This window comes from Macrobrachium rosenbergii, chromosome 9 (genome assembly GCF_040412425.1).
Source record: "Macrobrachium rosenbergii isolate ZJJX-2024 chromosome 9, ASM4041242v1, whole genome shotgun sequence".
NCBI lineage: Eukaryota > Metazoa > Arthropoda > Malacostraca > Decapoda > Palaemonidae > Macrobrachium > Macrobrachium rosenbergii.
In genome coordinates, this window is record NC_089749.1 from 5599388 (window position 1) to 5620306 (window position 20919).

Here is a 20919-nt window from a genome sequence, read left to right on the forward strand (position 1 = left end):
CCGTAAGTTAACCGGCATGTTTTTCAGATCCTTCGCAAATGAACAAAGAAAGGAAGAATATTATCGAACTGTCCGAGACAGCAGCAGAAAACGGTTTTAAAATTGGGGAATCCTACTTAGGCAACAGGAGCAATGAATAAAATTCTGAGTTTTTGATGTCAACAAAAAACTCAGCATTAGATTTAAAAAGCAGTATATCCTGTCAATTCAATTCTCTTAAATAAATCATTATTCAAACAAATGAATACTGTTAAATATGGGATGTAAAAGAGACAAACAGGTTTCTCGCTATATTCTACATAAATCCTCTTGGAAAATGTGAAATAAATGAACAGGTTAAAGCAATTGCAGACTAGGCAGACGAAAAAGGAGAAGCCAATATAGCTGCTCATAGTCACGTTTCTGACATCTGTTAGAATACTAATGAAATGAGATTGTTAAAACTGATCCTAACGAGAAAGTCTCCCCTTCCCTGTAATAGACGTTCTCTCTCTCTCTCTCTCTCTCTCTCTCTCTCTCTCTCTCTCTCTCTCCTCTCCCCTTCCACTTTAGGATGGATTAGATGAATTTGATCCTGGTGCTAAGTAATATTAATTCCAATGGCTTCTGTATTAAGAAATATTGAGTTTCTGGTTCGATAAGGAATTATTGATCTGCTAAAATGTGAGTCTTCAACTAGTCTAAAAATGGAAGCAGTAAATCCTTAATAAGCTCAGTAAATCTTGGGATTGTTCCAGAACGGACTGGAAATGTGAATTCTACTTTCAGTACGGACTAAAGTATACAGCAACCTTTACTTGCGTTTAAATTGCCAAGTGAAAAAGACTGTGCGTTTGCTTGCTAAAGTATCCTGTAGGTTTTGCCTCCACAAACTTTCTAAATATTACAAGACTTCTGAGCCTGTCTTCTTGGGTCTGGGAAAAGATTGAAAAATCCCAAACCTCGGAAGTCTCTATCATTCCTTTCTCCTTTCTCATTCTTTTCTCCAGCTCCTCGTGCCTGGGGCAGTCAGGAGGTGACATTTCCAATGGGCCCTTCACTACAAGTAAAAGGGAAGCTGAACGAGTTCAGCATTTACACAAGAAAATTTCTCTAAAACACAAAGTGTGTCTTTCTTTAAAGGAACCGAGACGCAGTTCTACTCAGTCATTCCCCCATCAGAGAGAAAGAGAAAAAAAATAGCAGATTTACCTGCTCAGGTGAGAAAAATTTTTTTCTTCGGGCCGAGAAAATTTACACAATCGAGAAACACGGAGGGAAGTGGAAACATTCAAGTTTTAAAAATGTATGGTACGACGGACTGGTCAGATCTGGCACTTCACATTTATGATTGACTCAGTATGTGTGGGATAGGAAAGTCTGACAGGCATAAAGTCTCAGGTGAATATGCACAGCTCCAGATAGACTGCAAGCTCTGGAGAGCAATGACCAAAGAAGGCAATAAATAAGTAGATGACATTGACTTAAAGTCAGAAGTGGAATGTGGCAACTGACGGGAAGTAAGTTGCAAGATGCGCGCTAAAGGCACTCCCCTCTTTCACACTCGTATCAGATTCAGTCGGATATAAGACCTCTTTTACTTAATATCTAATAAGTGATTCTCTAGAACGCACCTCCATGAACAGTCAACTTCATCCCTTTCCTTACAGAAACAGCGCAGCAAGTAGGACTAGGTAAACAAAATAATTTGCTTTCAAGTTGGATTGCCATCAAGTAGAAAAATCACAATTTTGAGTTCAGGTTTTTACCCAAAAATCAGAACTTTGATTGCACTACGCCCTCAGCAGGTTGCATGGACTCCTACCACCTTAAGATTGATTCCCCCCCCCCCCCATCTCCTAATCTTGCCATCCCTAGAGGGTCCCATTACAAGCTCGCCTCTTGGCCTAATCAGATTGTTTGTCTGAAGTATACGAGAGTCAATATGTGAGATGCCCACCGGAACAGCGGAAGATTAGAAAAGTCTGTGACTATCATGCCAGCAGAGGAAGACACTTGAATGAGCGTGAGAGAGAAAGAAAAACCCAGACTATTTAGCGTCATTAATAGTAATTCGCTGAAGATTCATTCTTATCAAGACTTGGTATTTTGAGGCAGAACTTTTTCCTTTTTCACAATTAAAATTCAATTTGCATTGCCGCAGAAAAATAAACAATTATGCAGTAATCTGTTCATGAAAGAATAATTTTCATGATTAAGACATGGAAGAATTAAATCATAATCGAGGACAGAAAAATATTCTTTCAGTTGTTTCCAAACATATACAGAGTGATTAACTGCGCAGCGGGGAAAATCTTGAGTTCCCTGATAGGTCCATTCGCTAACAGGTAACTTCATCCCACCTTCCCCACCCCCTTCAAAAAAAAAAACAGATTCCTGTCAAGATGGAAAATCCTAATTTTGATTTTAGTTTCCTTCCGGTCCCTTCATTAGCCTGCATCTACGGTAAGGTGCATGAATAGGGTTCTCTTCCCAGTCTCCACCCCCCCCCCCAACTTCTTCCTACAAGGTCTGCATCCCATCCCTCCCCAGCGAATGCACAATTCTTGCCTTAATCAGGTTAGTTATCTGGAGCCTTCCACAGTCACCATCTGTGATGCCTTCGAAAGCATGGGATGATTAGATGGGAGGGGAATAATTTGAGAGAGAGAGAGAGAGAGAGAGAGAGAGAGAGAGAGAGAGAGAGAGAGAGAGAATCTTCTTAACATGTTATTAGATGAACAGTCGTCTTTGTCAAAGTTGTTGCCAACGTAGGTATAAATGGTGTGTTGGAGTAATTATGCGTGAATGTTAATGCATTGAGTAAAATGTATAGGAGTGTTATTATTATTATTATATTATTTGACCAAGCTTCCATAGAAGCTAGAGAAGAAGAGTAACATTCAAATACAAATACTGTTGCTCGCAGCTTAAATGAGTAATTTTTAAATAAGCATTTAAATGCCTAGTTATGAAGGACTCATTTAAGCTGTGAGCAACGACATTTGTATTTGAACTTCACTCTTCTTCTCTAGCTTCTATGGAAGCCTAATCTAATAATAATAATAATAATAATAATAATAATAATAATAATAATAATAATAATAATAATAATAGCACCCCAATACATTACACTCAATGCATTAAAATACAGATGTGAAATCAACCGAAAACCAGAGGCTGAAAACGAATTTTCTTCGGCCTCTTTCGAAAGCATTTGTCATGGTTTCTCAAACGAAAATTCTGTAAAATATAGGACAAATATAGGCTATAACCCCCCTCCCTCAGGGGGTTCCGTAAGCGACTTAATCGAATTCAGAGCCGTCTTGTATTTTATTGCCTAAGCAATTTTCCACCTGGTAAGTTTACGTCGGTAAGAAAATATGATGAGGTTTCAACATATATTTGACATAGCTTCGCCTCGCCGTTACTGCGGTAACACCCTGGCGGACAGCTACGTTGCTGTATTAGGTAAAGAATTCATATCTTTTTAAAATTCTTATTTGTTATACTTTGTACCTTTTAGGTTCTTCTTTCCTTTATTCTTCCTCCTTTTCCTCCTCCCCCGTTTTCTGTGTCTGTGAGTTGTTTACAAAGAACAATTTTGACAATTTTTTTTTCTATATAGGTAAGAGAATTAGAATTCTCTCTCTCTCTCTCTCTCTCTCTCTCTCTCTCTCTCTCTCTCTCTCTCTCTCTCTCTCTCTCTCTCATTATTTGCGTACTATTTACAAACCCTGAAGGTCAAATGGCCACTAAAACCAAGCAGATGACATCTTAAAATTAGTATGTGGAAATCTCTTACTCGTAGAACATAGCCGAAAGAAAAGAAATCAAAGCTGTTCAACGTAATTTTCGAAAAGAAAAAAAATTGTACTATTATAGGCAGATACATTTGAAGTTTCAAGGGGGAGCCGTTACAACAGTGATATATGGCTGTCGTTATAATATCTTCGCTAAGTTCGTTTAACATTTATTGATCCATACGGAGACGGAGTCGCGGACGTAGACCGGTCTTGTAAGCGAAACTTTTTTTTTTTTTTTTGCATATTACGCAGTGTTAGTAAGTGAGATTGATTATCAATCAAATAAGTATGACGTTATTTGTTTTATAGACTGGACAGAGAGCATATAGGCCTATGGAATGTAGGCCCAGACCCCTAGCTTGAACCTGTCAAGCTGTAGCCTACATGTTAGGTTATAGGCTAAGTGGTTAAAATGTAATTTAACTAATATGACCTGGCAATGAGCAGAGTTTAAGAGGATCTTGATTAGCTTTCTTACTAAAACCATTTGGTAAAACTCCAGAAGAGTTGTGCAAGATATTATTGGCTATTCAAAATCAAAGCGCTGCTATATATATATCTCATAATTTAGCGCCCTTCTGCTCAGTAACCACCAATTTACACGCCAACTGGGCGCCGTTTTTAGTAGCAGCTCCATTCGGATGGAAGAAAAAATGATAAATGTAAAGGAGACGGCCACACAGATAATCTGTATCGTTTCACTTTGTTTCACTTTGTATGGTTTTATGTAGAACCCTCCTCTGGTGGGCCTTTGTACATTTTCAAAATAAGGTGCTTCTTATATTTTATAATTGTCTTTTAGTGTTTTCTCGTCAATATCGTAGTCCTGCAGAATAGGAGTTTAGTTCTTTTTAAAATTTGCTTTCTTCTTGTATGATCTTCACTTCAGGCGGTATTTTGTTGTATAGTGTTGGTGCACAGTGTACAAATGTCTCTCGCCTGACTTACAATTTGTTCTAGGTTCAAATATCCTATAGGCTTCACTTGCATGTCTGATTACGTTTCTATATGATTTTTCGGTAGAGCTAAGCATTATCTCCGCGTTGGGTATTTCCTTTAAAATTGACTTTTCCTATAGTATTTTTGTTTCTTATCAAGAATTTACCATTATTTTTTGTCGGTCAACTGTAATTAACCTGTAATTAGCCTCAGAACTAATTGCGTTTTTGTACGCTGGCCATCCTGGAATGCTATCACACATGCACAGTGTTATAGGGGAACTTTTGATAAAAAGTGGTTTCCTTTACCGGGGTTCCTCCCCCTTGTTAAGTAACACAGCCTACTAGGTTAGGTCAGGGTACATTAGGTTGGTATGGTTCCTTATATAATAGACTTCCTTAGCCAGTCCCTTCTTGAACATATGGCCCCCTAATGACTTTCATATTCGCTGAACCGTTCCATACAGTCCGTGCGGAGTTATTACTGTACTTAGAAATACCCATTTCACTTGAATGATGTAGAAAATTATGTATATAATGCAGTACAGATGAGATAACTTGAGACATTTACTGTGATAATTAGAAACTCACTGTATTTTGCCTATATTTTTCCTTCAATCTCAAAGGGGCTGATTGTCTTGATAGTTTTCTCAGATTATCTCCCCTGTACTGCTGAAGTCTATATGGGCTTTAATATGATGTTTGACCAAAAAATTTTAGCCTAATAATAAACGATAACTTCGTGCGGCCTTCCCCTTTACACTTAGCATAAAAAGCATAAAAACTTAAACCAAAGACAGTAAATATCATAAACATAACCAAAAGACAAAAATAAGAACAAAAACCTAACCAAAAACCAATAAATATTCCAGTCGTCAACTGGTGGGAGTCAGGCTATGGCAGTAGTATTCAGTTTATCCCATTTAGGAAGAAAATGCGCACTGTACAAATAAACGGACAGAAAAGTATTATGGATAGTCTAGGTATTTATGTGATGGTACAGTGGCCCAAACACATAGCCTAGGAACCATGAGAATTGCACCCAAATTAATATTTGCATTCTACTAACGTAAAATACGCTAAAAATTGCTCCATAGCCTAGCAGAAACTTTATTTTGTATAACAGAAATCTACAAAGACGTGCATGTAACAATTACTACAGGGAGTTTAATACTTTATTGTTCATTGTGAGTTATGTGAAGAAAGGTTGCAAGGTATTGCAACACCAAATACTGGTCAATACCTTTCAGTATAGTGAAATAATTGTACTTTATTTTGGTATTTTTGTACTTTAAAGTTTTCATATTTTGGACTCAAAGCTATCCTTTTCCTGACAGTTGTTTCATTAGCAAATGAGTACTGTACTTTTAGAAATGGTGGAATCTGCCCTTATGTCATACAATTTTGGGGACCACAGTGGGAAAGTGGGGTTTTCTTGTGTCGGAAAACACACAACAAGTGAAATAAAGGTATATCAATCCCATTGATTGTTGCCACTCAGATTACGGTAAGTTTATGGAATGATTTCAAACTAAGATCATGCACTAGAATAAGGGCCTGGTACCTTAGGTTAGGGTTGCTTAGGTTGCAACCATATTATTATCCATTATTCCATTTGCTGTGCCCTAGGTTAGGTTAGTTGGGTGTCTAGGCCAAGGTAAGGACTTTACATCCAAGTTAGGTCAGGTTAGGGGTTGGGGCCTAGTGCTAGGTAAGGATGCAGCCCCTAGGTTAGGTTAAGCAAGGGGTCCTGGGCTAGGTAAGGCTTCCTTCCCCCTTCCCTGTCTAAGTAAGAAGTCAACTTGTTAGGTTAAACCCATCCTTGTATTTCACTCATTTTGTGTTTTCCTCTACATAATAACCCTGCTTTCCCACTGTAGCCCCCAAAAGTGGAGGATATAAGGATGGGTCTACTGCCTCTAAAAATTGTCATATTTTAACAAAGCAAGTGTCAGAAATGTTCAGAGTGCACATTAAAACATTGGAAAATGGTATTTTCAAGTCCAAAATATGATAACAGTATAAAATAAAGATATACCGAACCAAATAGGTGATGTCCATAAACATGTGAACTAACAGCTGATAAGTGGCTTGTGAATCTTCAAGTAATGTGATAACAGTATAATTTATTTAGTATATAGGGAGGAATTAGTGCTTGCAATCACTTGAATGAACATATAGGCCAAAAAGTTGAGAAGTGTCATCTTGAGCCAAAAGCGTCAAAATTTAATTAATGTAGGTGTATCACATATTGCATCAGTCACATGTATATTCAGTCTCCTTGTCACAGTTGGTGTATGCATGTGTCAGTTGGTGTATGCATGTGTTGACAAATCGCTAAATGTCGTAATGTCTAGTACAGGCAGTCCCCGGTTTACGACAGTTCCGGCTTACGACGTTCCGGTTACGACAAATCACTAAATATATTCATCAGAAATTATTTCCCGGCTTACGACGCATGTTCCGGGGTTACGACGCGTTGCGATCCGACGGAAGAAATATGGCCCCAAAACGGCAGAATAATCATAATTTGAAGGTTTTTTGATGTAAAACTCAATAATAATGCAGTTTACGTCGTTTTCAATGCACCCAGAGCATTAAAAGTAAGGTTTTCTTATGATTTTTGACGATTTTCGACGATTTTCCGGCTTACGACGATTTTCGGGTTATGACGCGGCTCAAGAACGGAACCCCTGTCGTAAACCGGGGACCGCCTGTATTTGTATTATTGCATTACACAATAAAATATTTTTGGCAATTAAAGTGAAAACTAACTAAGAATTAGCAAGAAGATATGCAGTTTGCATTGAAATCACAATCTTACCATTTGCAAATTCTGTGAGGTTTGAGAAGTGGGGACCTGATGACTTCAGAACACTTACCTTAAAATTAGTCACTAAGTATGCTTACAAAGCCTGTACTTGACATAGTTAGGTGGGGACCTAAATTAAGTTCATTTACATGATGGAAACTTTGCTATGATCTCTAGCCAGATGACACAGACATCCTAATGTTTTAAAGTGGTGTATGCCAATGCTAAAAGAAATAGGTTCTTAGTTCTGGAGTTAATGAACACTTTTTAAGTACTATTACTTTTAATAAGAGTTCCCTCCTCCCCACCCCTTCACTCTTACCAAGGGAGGCTTCACCCATTTTTGCATACTTCAGTACTACATGTTTTTACCACCATCAGTTTGGTGTTTACCACTTTTGGCCAGGTGTAATGGAATTATTAATGGTAACAGTAACAGGCTTGTAGTGGTGAGAAGTTGAAATGTATTAAAGTTTTTGTATTCATTATTATTTCTATACTGCTGTGTTAGTAAAACATATTTGTGTTCTGTAATGTAAATTTCTATACTTCTTGTAGTTTCTAGAGATTACTGTTGCTAGTTTTATCTTTTATTTCCATTGATTCTTGCCATATGTTGTTGGGTTTTCTGCATGTTGGATTTTTCCATAGCTTTCGTGGTTGACAACGCATCATTTGACAAAGGGTAAATTGAACATATTTGCAATTTTTAATGCTCTGTGGTTAAGGTATTCTTATTTGATTTTGTTGTAGAAGCAAAAGTGTTAAGTACTTAAGTACTGTAATGTGTATATTGCTCTAGAAGCTTTATGTGGGTTGAGCAGCTATTGATTCCAGGTACTGTATTATATAATTTTGTGCTTGACATTAAGAGCATTGTTAATCACAGAGTAAGGGTAGGAAGTACACATATTCATAATTTTTCTCTCTCTTTGACTTTCAGGTCTCTCTAAATGAGAACAGGAATGAAGTCACCAATGAGTCAAGGGTTAATTTCTTAAAGGTAACACATCAGTGGAAGTCAAAACTGGAGCCTAGTTTGCACAGTTTTAATGCAAGACCACTGAAAATAGTCTAGCACCCTGTGTGATTTGTATGTGTTATTAACACAGTATTTGTAAGGACCTGCTGATTGGGTGATCTTCATAGGTCTGATAAATATGACCAGTGTCCTTTGAGGTTGCTTGCCTACAAAGATGTCTCTACTTTAAGGAGGCCTTCCCTTGAAACTTTGTCCCAGGATGATGAGCTGTCCTGTGATAACGTACTTTATTAGTTTGATTTTTATAACATGGAGAATATTTTCTTGCTGGATAACATGGTAGACCATAAAGATGAAGCAGAAGAAGGAATAGAGGCAAGAGTTCTAGCAGGATGACCTATATATCTATTGAGCGGTATTGCTTAAACACGTTTAGTATCTACATGATTATGAGAAAATTAAAAAAATAGCTAAGAAATGTAATGGCTGAGCCAGTCATCAGTAATATCTTTCTTAGGTTAACAAGTTTAGTAGATACCTTTATTAGTAGGGTTAACTGCATATTATGACAGGTATTTGGACCTTTCACCAGCTTGGGAATTCATGATTGCTTCATTGAATGATCAGAATCAATTTTAAACTCTTAAGTCGTAAAGTAAACCAAAAGGTGAGTTATTAGATGAATATGATCAGAAGATGACATGTGCAAAGTCTATTGTCTTTGCTTGTTTACTGGATGTAAATTGAACATACTTTGTCCTTAAAATGAAATTTGTATGCCCCATTCTCACTGTCTGTGTCATAGCTATACTGTAGCAGCAAATGAGTTGTCAGTGTGGGTAGATGTGTATCAGTGCAGAACTGAATTTTGTGTCAGTCAGTTTTGCTGTTAGGAAAATGGAATATATGTGAATAATTTTTTCCACTGGAGCACAATAATAGCATTGCTGATGTTATTAGAAAACAAAAATCTACAAATGGAGAGCATGGTAAAAAAAATTGGCATTAAGTTGCAGTTTCAAGGAAGTTATGAAGTGAAAAACACTCTTTTTAAAAGCAACAAAAAAGCATACACCATATGTTACGTAACGTAAATCTTTTGTCAGCAAGCAAGATAAATTTATGATATAAACAAATATCCTGAAGCAAGATTGGAAGTTTGGAAATGCAAGAATAGCTAAGTGTACCCACTTAGACTACATTCTGAGACCTGAGAAGCAATTATTATTCACATAATAATGGACGTCTGAAGGTAAGCAAAGTATTTTCCAGTCTTCCTTAGATTTGTAAATCTTATGCTTTTCACAATCATATACACTGTACAGTATATGCCTTGTACTAAAAGTTATAATAAAAATAGTCTTTCCACCTTTAGGCGTGGTCTTTAGGATCAGTAAATTGAAAACTTGTTGCTGCTGATGTCTGAAGTTGTATGTCCACAGGTATTGTAGAACTTAAAGTACCTGCTTTAAAGCCAAGTGATTTAGTACTGAGGCCTTTGCACAGATGTACTTTTCACTCTGAAGAGGTAAGTTTATATTGACCTTGGGATTTTATTTTTATAGACTAAATTTAACTGCTCTTTAATATGGCATACAGTATATTATTTTTTTGTCTGAAATTTATTTGCAACTTCTCTGATGGCCAAACTGATTATGGGTGCATTACAGTTGATTAGTGAGTTGTAAGTGTATTAAGATTATCCATTTCACCATCAGCTGTGGTTTTTGGGGTCACCAAATCCAAGTCTCACTGTTCTTGGCCACAGCTTTATTCCTGCAAGTGATACAACATTATCAACATGCTTTAAATGCAAGTGATTTACTGAAGCTATGCACAGCGTTTCTTCTTATTTTGGACAGGTATGTTGATGATCTTAAGTTTTTTATTTTTGTAGTCAGTTCAATCTCTCTTTTGCCTTCAGTTGCTTGATGGCAGTTATTTTGTCACCTCTAATTCACACACCTTACTTTGAATGACAAGAGTGTGTTGTTAGTGATTTAAGAGGCACAATAATTTGATAATTGTATGGTTTTTCATTGCTTTCATTTTATGTAAGCAATGAAAAACCATACAATTATCAAATTATTGTGCCTCTTAAATCACTAATTATGTAAGCAATGAAAAACCATTTGATGGGTTTGGAGCTTATATATACAGTATATTGAATTGATTTTTAATGAGTATTAGAATTTTGAGCTAATTACCGGTAACATAGAGAATTAATAACTTTATCAAAAATGAAATAGGGATACAAGTTACAAATATTCAAGAATTGTATTTGTATGAATGACAGTATGAACTATTGCCTTATTGAAGTAAATATCTGTAGCTGATATCAGTGAGGTTTCAGTCTTGCTTTTAATTGGCTTATGTATTTGAATTGAAACCTGGTGGGTATAGTGAGCAGTGTGAGTTTCCACCTATTGGGATTGGCCTCAATGGTATAGACTGGATATTTACCATCAGCTACAAAAATGTAAACTATAGAGCTTTATTTTTTTCATAGCCAGGCTTTTAATGGCTTGAGAATTCAATTGGGTAGCCAGCTCTCACCTGACCAATTCTTTTTTCTCATTCTTTTTCACTCACATGTTCCTTGAACATGAAGTGTGTAGACCTTGCAAGATGACAAAGTAAACAATTTATGGCCTTCATTGAGACAGATTCTATCAAAATCTGTCCATTGGGCTGGAGGAATCATTGCAGTAGTTTTAAAGTGCTGTTTGACAGTCTTTGCCAGAATTACAGGAAATAGCTTTTAAAAGAAGATATGCTTTCTAAGACCTATCCAAAATGAAAAGGCTGAGAGGGTCATCCACAATATCCTCTCTTCTCTGTAGTATTCCTCAAAACTTCATGTCTTTTCCTTCCAGCTTGTCTGAACTTGAAACTAAGGTGTTTTATGAAGAATCAGCTTAAGGCTGCTACATTCATGATCATAGTACTTCTAGTCCTTTCCTTTGACCTCTCCTTACATACTTGCCTTGCTTTGTACTTTTGTCTCCTTAAACTGCTGTTTGTCAGTCTTTGGCAGAATTACAGGAGACAGCTGGTTCTTCCTCAAAACTTCATGTCCTTTCCTTCCAGCTTGTCTGAACTTGAAACTAAGGTGTTTTATGAAGAATCAGCTTAAGGCTGTTAGAGACATGATTACTGTACTGTACTTCTGGGCCTTTCCTTTGACTCTCCTTACTTGCCTTGCTTCGCACTTTTGTCTCCTTAAACCTCACATCAGACTTCTTTTGCTGTAATTGGCCTTCACCTCAAACTTTTCCTCACAACTCTTCTCATTGTTGTAGTTCTTATGTCATACTCTGTAATGGTGAGAGTTGCTGATGTTGAACATTCTAGGGTTTTTCCAGCAACTTTGTGTTTAAAGAACAAATTCTTTTGGGAAACATCTGTGTTATGATGCACTTCTTTCTGTTCAGATATTTTATCTCGGTAGAAATCCAACTTTTGTTTTATACAGTACAGGAAAAGTCAAGTCAGTTATATATCAAAATCCAAATGACATTTGATGCGACAGGTACTTTGTTTTAAGTTGAAGGAATGTTATGTATTCCATTAATTCACTATACTGTATATACTACAGTTTAGTAAATACATGCTTAACCCTTTTGCTGTGTGGGACTGACCTCCTTAGTCATCTAAAGGTTTCGTCCATGACGTGGGACTGATCCCCTCAGTCATCTTCTTTTGGTTCTAGTTAGGCAGCTCTTAAGAGATAATGCATTTCCTTTGTCATTTTAAGGGGCTTTTGTCTATATTCTAGCAACAAATGGCAAGATTTGATTTCCAACTTACAGGATAATCTCAGGAAAAGTGAAGATGTTTCTCTTGATGAAGAAGTAGTACAGAGGCTTTTATTCGAAAATGACAATGATAGTAGATGTCTGGAGTGTCAGATATTATTATTATTAATTCAGAAGATGAAACCTATTCGTATGGAACAAGCCCACAGGGGACATTGACTTGAAATGCAAGCTTTCAAAGAATATGGTGTTCATTAGGTAGTAAGAGGAGGTAAAGGGAAATTTAAAAGGAAGAGATCCCACTCATTAAAAAAAGGAAAGAAATAAATTAATAAATAGATAAAAATTATTAAAATTCAAGGAGAATAGTATTAGGGTAGTAATGCATTGCATCTTTGCTTGAACTTCCGAATTCCAGTTGCACAACATCCTCATGGAGGCTGTTCCACATTCCAACAGTGTGAGGAATAAAGGACCTCTCGAACTGAGAAATTTAACAGTGAGGCACATTTATTGCATATTGGTGCTGCTGTTCAACAGATCTGGTTGTTCATGGCAGGTAAAGGGGATCAGGGATCAATTGTGAATGTGAAAGATCTGTTGAAATACAGGTTATGAAAAAGTGACAAGCAAGAGACCATGCACTGATGGTCCAAGTCATAATTGCCACTATTAGGAAACAGAAACCTACCACCACGAACTACTCTGTCTAAAAGAGATAAATCACTGGCAGAAGCAGGCATCCACACTGGAGAACAGTATTCTAGTAAAGGAGGCACAAATGACCTAAAACAGGTTGCATTGATTTTATCACTTATAAATATATGAGGTCTTACGAACAATACCTAACTTTCTCGTGGCATTTGCTGAAACTTTCATCAGACGTTTCTCAAAAGTTAGATGTGAGTCAAAAGTTTCACCTAGAAAAGTTAAAGCTTCAGACTCTTTCAGTAAAGTTCCATCCACCTGAAGGGGAGGATGAGTAGGAAATCTGGTGGGAAATCAGATATTTCTGATAGTGACAGCAGTGAGTATGGTGATGTTTATTATATCTTAGATATGGACAAATCTACTGTAGGTAATTATGTAACTTCAAGTTTTATCAGAGATGATCATGAATCACAAGAAAAGATAGAGGAGAAAGCAGATTTGTCAAGCACAAGAGATGGTGTGAGTAAACAGAAAATGTGATAAAATTTGCAAATGGAAGTCCATTAAAGATTTATATAGTAAATAAAAAGTCGATGCTCTGAAACTTTTGTTGGAGATAATAAATTCTCATTTTCTACAGACTGCCAAGTAAATTTTTTTTTATTTGAGGCTTTTCCAGATGAAATTTTTCACCAAAGGCAAGCATTCAAAGTTTGTAATAAAGATTTCCGTACTGAATAACAAAAAAGGTGTTGCTTTACTCCATGCTTTGAAAGGTATCACAAAGAAATGAATACCAAAAAAGGCTACATAATTTAGTAGTATTGGAATAATTACCTACATATCATTTGCATATTTTATCATACTACTATATTGAAACATTATAATAACATGATAGTACATTGAAATATTATAACAGTAATAAAAATAACAAATAATTGAAGTACAAATATAAAAGGGAGAAAATTAGTCAGTTACATGGTTAGCAGGATGCTGCTCTCATCACTAGTGAGTTAATTCTTTCAGACTTTGATGCACTATTTGTCTTATATATAAGTATCATATATATTACTGTATTTGGAAAATTTTTACAACTTTTATTTTGTTCTATTGTATACAAACAAATTTTCCATCCAGTTCTTTTTTCATAATGCTTTAAATTGACTTTCCAGTGACGTATTGTTAAGGTGTTCATTTTCTGTGTGAGGTTGTTATAGTGCTAGCTATGTAGCTGTAGACAGTGATTTAATTGAAATTGAATGCGTTCCTGCTTTTATCAGAAACTATCATTAGCACTGACTGCATTAAATGAGCTTTGGCTTGTATATTGTGAAATAAGGATTTGATAAACATATTTCAATGTGTTTTTTGTGATACTGATTCCATATTACCTGTAGGTGATAGTGTCACTAACTGAGAGATATGCAGTTTTTTACTGAGTCACCCTGGCAGCCATTTATGGTGCTGTATAGTCCAAATAGTCCAGCTTCATTGACCCAGCTTTGAAGAGAGGGAGATTTATAGTTTCTAGTTGGGCTTGTGTTATTTTGAAATGTGTAAAATCACCAGTTTTTTCTTTATTTTTCCTACATATTGTTTTATAAAATTAATCCCCCAGCTATATATTTACTTTTATGCCATATGTATAGTAATATAGTGTACTTACTATTGTATTCAGTTTCTTGAATTTCAAATATTTATAACTCGTTTTGTTCTAGTTGTTCATAATTTGAAAATTGAATTGTTCTTGGTTGTTGTACTTGCTTTATTTAAATTTTAGTTTACACACTTTTCTTTTATATATTACTTTAGATTAGAAGCAAGAACTGTTCGTACTCCATTATTTATAATTTGATATATTATTTTAGATAATTTACATGAACAGCTGTATCAAAAAGTATAGAAGTGTGATGTTTCTAATATTCATCTTGTTTGGTCAGTAGATTATTATGAAAGGCTATCATGAAACTGTGGCATATATTTTATGAGTACAGTATATGGTTGTAAACAACTACTTTGGTAAAGTTTTAAGTAATTAAAATATTTTATCCAACACAGTTATTTTCATATGTGTGCAATAGCACTGAAGTACTAAGAACAGCTATTTTTTTGTTTCAGATTACAGGCCCATTTACTTATTTCCCAGTAATTCATCCGTGAAGGCTAAATTACACCAAAGCAAGAAACAGAGTACTTTATTGTTAAAGCTTTTTATTGTTCTAGTTTTGAAATTGGCATGTTTGAGCTGTTTATGTACAAATGTGTATGCATGTAAGGCTGAATGCATGTTAGTTTTTTGTTTACTGTTTAAAAGGCACTCTTGTAAAACTTTATTTGGCTTGTGGACTGACTGATGTATTCTCGTGGAACATGTTGGCTGTAGATCTATATTGATTGGCTATTTCATTCGTTTATTTTTTCTCCTCCAGCATCCAAGCCTTGACACATGGTCTTGTCTCTTTCTCTTGATCTTCTGTTGTGAGTTCTTGGTGCTGGTGACTTTTTTAAGCTTATTTATTATGTAATTTCTTTATTCCTCATTTCTTACTTGTACTTTCTTTACGTATGGTATGTATTGTGTACTGTATATGCCTTCTGTACAAACAGTCTAAGAAAGACAAGTCAGAGTTGTCACAAGAAACAAGAACGTTTACTCGCTCGGTCAGCTTTCAGTACACTGTCAGTTAGAAGCTCATACTAAGTGCATAATTGGGTAATTTGCCTTTTGTCCTAGTAGTGTAGTGGCTTGAGATTTTTCTGAGTTGATTGATATTATAAATAAAGATAGATGTTTCTGTCTGTAATCTTATCTATATGAGTGCTCTACCTTGATGTCTTTTGTCACACAATTTAAAACCTATATTTAGTGTAATAAACAAAGGAAGCAAGACAATGTAGCAAACTTAATTCAAAAATTATTTATCTTAACATATTTCATTAGAATACATATAGATTGTTGATTGAAGAGGTGTTTCATAAGTTGTTCATCAAAGGAAAGCATCAAAACATTATTCTTCATATAGTTGCCCTGATTTATAGTAGTTTCCTTATAGTGTTCAATAGAAACTTGGCATTCTTTTGAAGCTTTGAAGTCCTTATGCTGGGGTGACAGGAGTCCCGTTTTAATAATGTCTTAGGTGAAGGCAGTAGGTCCTTTTGGCCAGAACTTATCTTGAAGGGCAGTTGTGTACTTACTGAATTTTCCCATTTATATCCAGCTTTGCTTTTGTTTCATTGATGGGAAGAGTCTTCATGATTTAAGTGGCTTGGATGCCAAGAGTCATTGTATATTTATTTTCTTCCTTTAAAAAGCCAGAGCTTTGTTTTCATCATGGTTAAACACTTCATGAGCATTCAAACTATAATTTGTGCATATGAACAGGTGTTAATCAGGTGATTGTAGTTCCCAGAGTTTTATGACTCAGTCAGTATAACATTGACTATCCCGCCTTAGTTCAGTACTTCCATTTCTTTTGTCATTTTTAATTTACAGTTCTACTTCATGCACATAAAATACAATCATTGTGAGGCCTTACGGTTCATTTATGTCCTCGGCAAGTTCTAAGCAGTACAAAAGTTCATGTTCAAATACAGTCCAAGAGTCATACCAGAAACTTGAACAGTCAGTTGATATTAAGGTAATTGTGACAGCTAGCTAGATGGGTATGAATATTTTTTCATACTCAGTGCTTTTCTTTCAACCACTCTAATTTCAAAATTTTATTGTGGTCAACATACCAGATAAGACAATAAACTATAGGCTGCCAAGTCAGCTTTCCCCCGAACGTATGAGGTCTTCAAAGTTTGAAGTTTTTCTAACTACCGTTTCACTAGTTTAAACCCAAAAACTCAGATTCACTTTGTCTGCCAAAACCACTGTTGAATTGTCAGTAAGATTATAAGCTTAGTATCCATGAGAAATATTAGTGGTTTCATGGTAGGTCGCATTACGTTGTTTGAAAACGACTTTTAAACATTTCTTATCCTAGAATGTTTTTGTTTTATTTTGTTCTTATGATGCTTGCTTAGCTTTATATTAAGAGAAAGGGATTCAGGCTCCTGCAGATCAGTTGGTTTACAGATTAATGTTGAAAATTTGCAGTATTTTCAGTTTTGTTCTTGAACTCTTCATTTTATGTTAAAATTCAGTAAGAATTTCTTTGTTAATTTTGATGTAGGATAGTGTATTATAGCCGTTTAGCTGAGATTGCTTATAAACTATTTGAATGTAATTGACTGTATAGACATATTTATTTGTAAAATCCTCTTAGAGTCAATCAGTTTGGTCACTTCTGTCGTATGGTACAACTTTTAAATTGTTTTATATATATATGTATGTCAAGTTATTATACAGGTACATGCTCTGTAATTAGGTTATTATAAAAGAGAACTACTTCTTTGCAAAGAAACTAGTTGTGATTCTTTCACATAAGTTTGGACATGTTTGTGACCCCTTTCCATTTCCAGCTTTAAGTAAGAATTCGTGCCACCAGTATGTTCCTTATCTTCTTAGTTTTGATCAGTACAGTGAGTTTTATTGTAGGACCCTTCATTTCTGTCTACATTTCCCCTTTTCTGTTTGTTATTTTCCCAGTTAATTGTCTAACTTCTTAAACTTCAAACTTCTGGTCCTGTAGTTTTGACCTGTCATTTAAGAAGAAACTATTCTGGATAGGCCATGTTTTGTTGCTGCTGTATTTATATTGACATAAGTTTAGTGATAATGAAATGTATGGTAACAATAACGATGTAAGGTGGAGAAATTTGCCTCTTAAGTTAACCTCTGTGCTTTTGTATAATGTGTTACTTGACTCTTTTTGCATATCCACAGAGAAAACAAGGAATTAGAATTATAATTTTTTTTTTAACTGGATCATTCTGAAGTTATAGTACTTTCAGGCAGTGTGAAATGTGAAAAGTGAATGAATTGCTAGATATAATTTATACTTTTTGGTGTTGTTTGCTCTTTATTCTGCAAGGTACAGTTAGAGACAAAAAGTTTTTGATGGAAAGCATTTTGTTTCAGTATATGAAAAGTCTAGGAAGTAAAACAGATGCTTTACCCAATATTCAACTTATGAGGTAGAAATCTTTAAACAATTAAGATGGGTTAAGCAGGTTGACAGGGTGATATTATTTAGCTGAAGTAGCATAATGGTTTGTAAAATAAATTAACTTTGAAAGTATAATATTAGTTATATTAGTTTGATAACATTTTAAAAGGCCAGAGAGATATGTTTTGATTGTGAAACATGATAAATAATTTGAGAATTTATTATTATTGTGGGTTATCCATGGTTCTAGGCTTATGTCATAAGAAAATTCATATTGTAACCTTTATAATTGTTGTTGTTTTGAACCTTCAGCTGAAGTTCTCTTCCAGGTTTGATACTGTAATTGTTATGTACTGTAACTGGAAAGAACAAAGATATACATCAAGGGGCTGGCCTTAGGATACTGAATTGCTTGCCATGCCAGTGGACCTTCCTTGCTGTCCTGCTACCAGATATTGTACATACGTCATAAATGATACTTGAACTAGTCTCATGCCAGGTATGGTGTTGTGTATTCTTCTGTTAATGGAGATGATTAGTGTATGGCAGCTCTGTGTTATTTGTCACTGGAAGAAATTTGTTACATGGACAACTTGCAGTTGGTTAATTTTAAATGGAATAAGTAAGCAAACCAGCTAAGGAACCTAATCTTAAGATGATTATAGCTTAAGACCGTACTGATGAAGTGTTAGTTTACTGGTAAAGAGTGCATTATTTGGCTGAACCCAAATTCTCAGATGTATTTGAAATGTCTCAGAACCAATGGTAAACTTGGACATGTGTGACTTGAGGAAAATCATGAGTTTCATATGTAACTTGACCAAGTCACATATTTATGTTTCTACTTGCCTAATTGTGAGTAAAGTTGACTTGCTCTCCATAACAGACAGCTTAGTGCTAGAGTGGTCATTATTAATGTAATTTTTACAATGTTTGCATGGAACCTTTGTGTCTTCTGGGTAGATTTCTTAAGATATGAACTTTTAAATTGGAAACCTTGTTGTTTGTACTTACAGTATGTCTGTAAGTAGATGACAAATAGATTCCGTGTTGAAGTACATACTGTAATGTCATGAAGGGTAGCAGATCATCATCATATTTGTTTTTTGAAATTTTGTAGTTTTTCAATGTCTGTCGACAAGGGAAGTTGGGAATGCCTCTGTGAGGTGTGCATTATGTGAATGAATTTACTCCTTGATTTTTGGCAAATATATAGTCTGTTGATTTGCTTGTATTTATTGGTGTTTTTTTATTGCATTATGCATTCAGTTTTTGCCTGATTTAGTTGTTTTTTTACTTTTATTTTTTTGGCATTGGGCAGTATTTTGATGGTAAGTTATTCATGATTGAGGAAAATGGATCAGATGATGAGTTTTCTTTGGCACTAGCTTCTGTGACACTTAACATTGCCTGGGGTCTTGTTATGTTAAGGAAATGATTTTTGTAATTATGAGGGTCATAGGACATAATGTTTCAACTATGTTTTGTTGGTTGGTCTATAGATAATGCAGGAAATAACTTAATTATGTATAGATGGCTCTAAATTTATGAAAGGTCAGGCAGTTGCAATCTGAGACAGGTCACTGACTGCTGCTCTTTGTATCCAAGTTGATTGTAGTGCCAAACACACGACTATTCAGAGCATTTTCTTACTGGTTATGCTTGCTCGTGCTGAGCCATTAATGCAGTTAGGGTGATGATAGGAGTGTCTGAATAGCATTCCATCCACATTGATATTATTAACTTTATTCACGCGTACATATAAGAAGCATTTAATGAATGGAATCTCAGTGGTGCTTTATTCAAATTCTAGTGGCTTAATATTGTTCTTATAGATGTGTTGATATAAATATACTACAGGTTAATTACTGCACAATTCTGTAAAACAATACTTGTTCTCTGTTTCTTATGGCTAATAGAGCAGACATTTTAGATAATTATTTGGGAGAAATCATGGAGTATGCTTTTGCTTGGAGAGTTTATAATTTCATGGTCATATAACTTCCAGTCATAAATACAATGTGTTTTGGTCATTGAAGGACAGGTTTAATATACATATGTATTTTAGTGATTATGACATCTTTATAGTCAGAATCATTCTGTTTATTCTAGCATTACTATTATCTCTGGCAATAAGGGAGATCTTTGCCTATTCTTGTGCCTTTTGGAGAGTATTTTTGTAAGCAGTGGACTCAGTTTCTTTGTTTAAATATTGCATTAAGAGTTAAGATATGCAGCAAAACTGAAGTAGCCTCTCCAAACTGCTTATTTAAAGGAAGCCTTCCAAATCTGACAGCTATCCAAGTTATCAATGTATAAACAATACTCTTTAGTATGCTTATGTCAGCCATAATGTTATATGATTAGCCAGCCTGACCATCAAAAGGTCCTTGGAGGCTATTAATTAAACTGCATTGTGTTAGCTGATGCATCACTGCACTGAGGGAGTTTTATGGAGAATCTTAATTTTGTTTGTTACGTCTTGAGATGTTGATTTAACAAGTCGACTAGCTCTGTTAGTAAAGTGAAAATAGAAACTTTTGAACTGTTATGTTACTGTTGGAGCTCGGAAGGTGTCTCAGTTTTTCAGTGTCCAAGATTATCTTTGGTTCTGTGACATTTTAGAAATTTCTTTGAGAATTTACTGTCTTTCAAATAAAATCTCATTACCGTTAAGCAAGCAAAACTTGAACAGCACTTGTCTTATGCTATAACCAACTCTGGATTGTTGTTATAGTTGTTTTAGATACCTATTTCAGTTAGTGTTAATCAGCTGGAAATTACCCAGGTGACCAATTGCTCCAAGTAACTGAACACATGTGCCAAATATATCAGTAATTATCTTCATTAAGAGAAGAATCACAACACCACACTTGTCAAGGGAGCTGGTTTGAGGTCATTTATGAACTCTGTGAAAGGCATCTGGCAAGTAGGATGGA

General features: G+C 35.3%; 1 long non-coding RNA gene across 2 annotated transcripts; it reads left to right on the forward strand.

Moving 5' to 3' along the window:
* The first annotated feature begins 3930 nt into the window (after positions 1-3930).
* LOC136841378 (uncharacterized) lies at positions 3931-19264 on the forward strand. Of its 2 annotated transcripts, XR_010853928.1 has the most exons (5): positions 3931-3997; positions 8479-9769; positions 9960-10045; positions 10236-10379; positions 15045-19264. It is a non-coding gene; the product is annotated as an uncharacterized lncRNA (long non-coding RNA). The 2 variants fall into 2 exon arrangements; XR_010853927.1 differs by lacking the exons at positions 3931-3997; positions 8479-9769 and having other exon boundaries at positions 9809-10045.
* The last annotated feature ends 1655 nt before the right edge of the window (positions 19265-20919 follow it).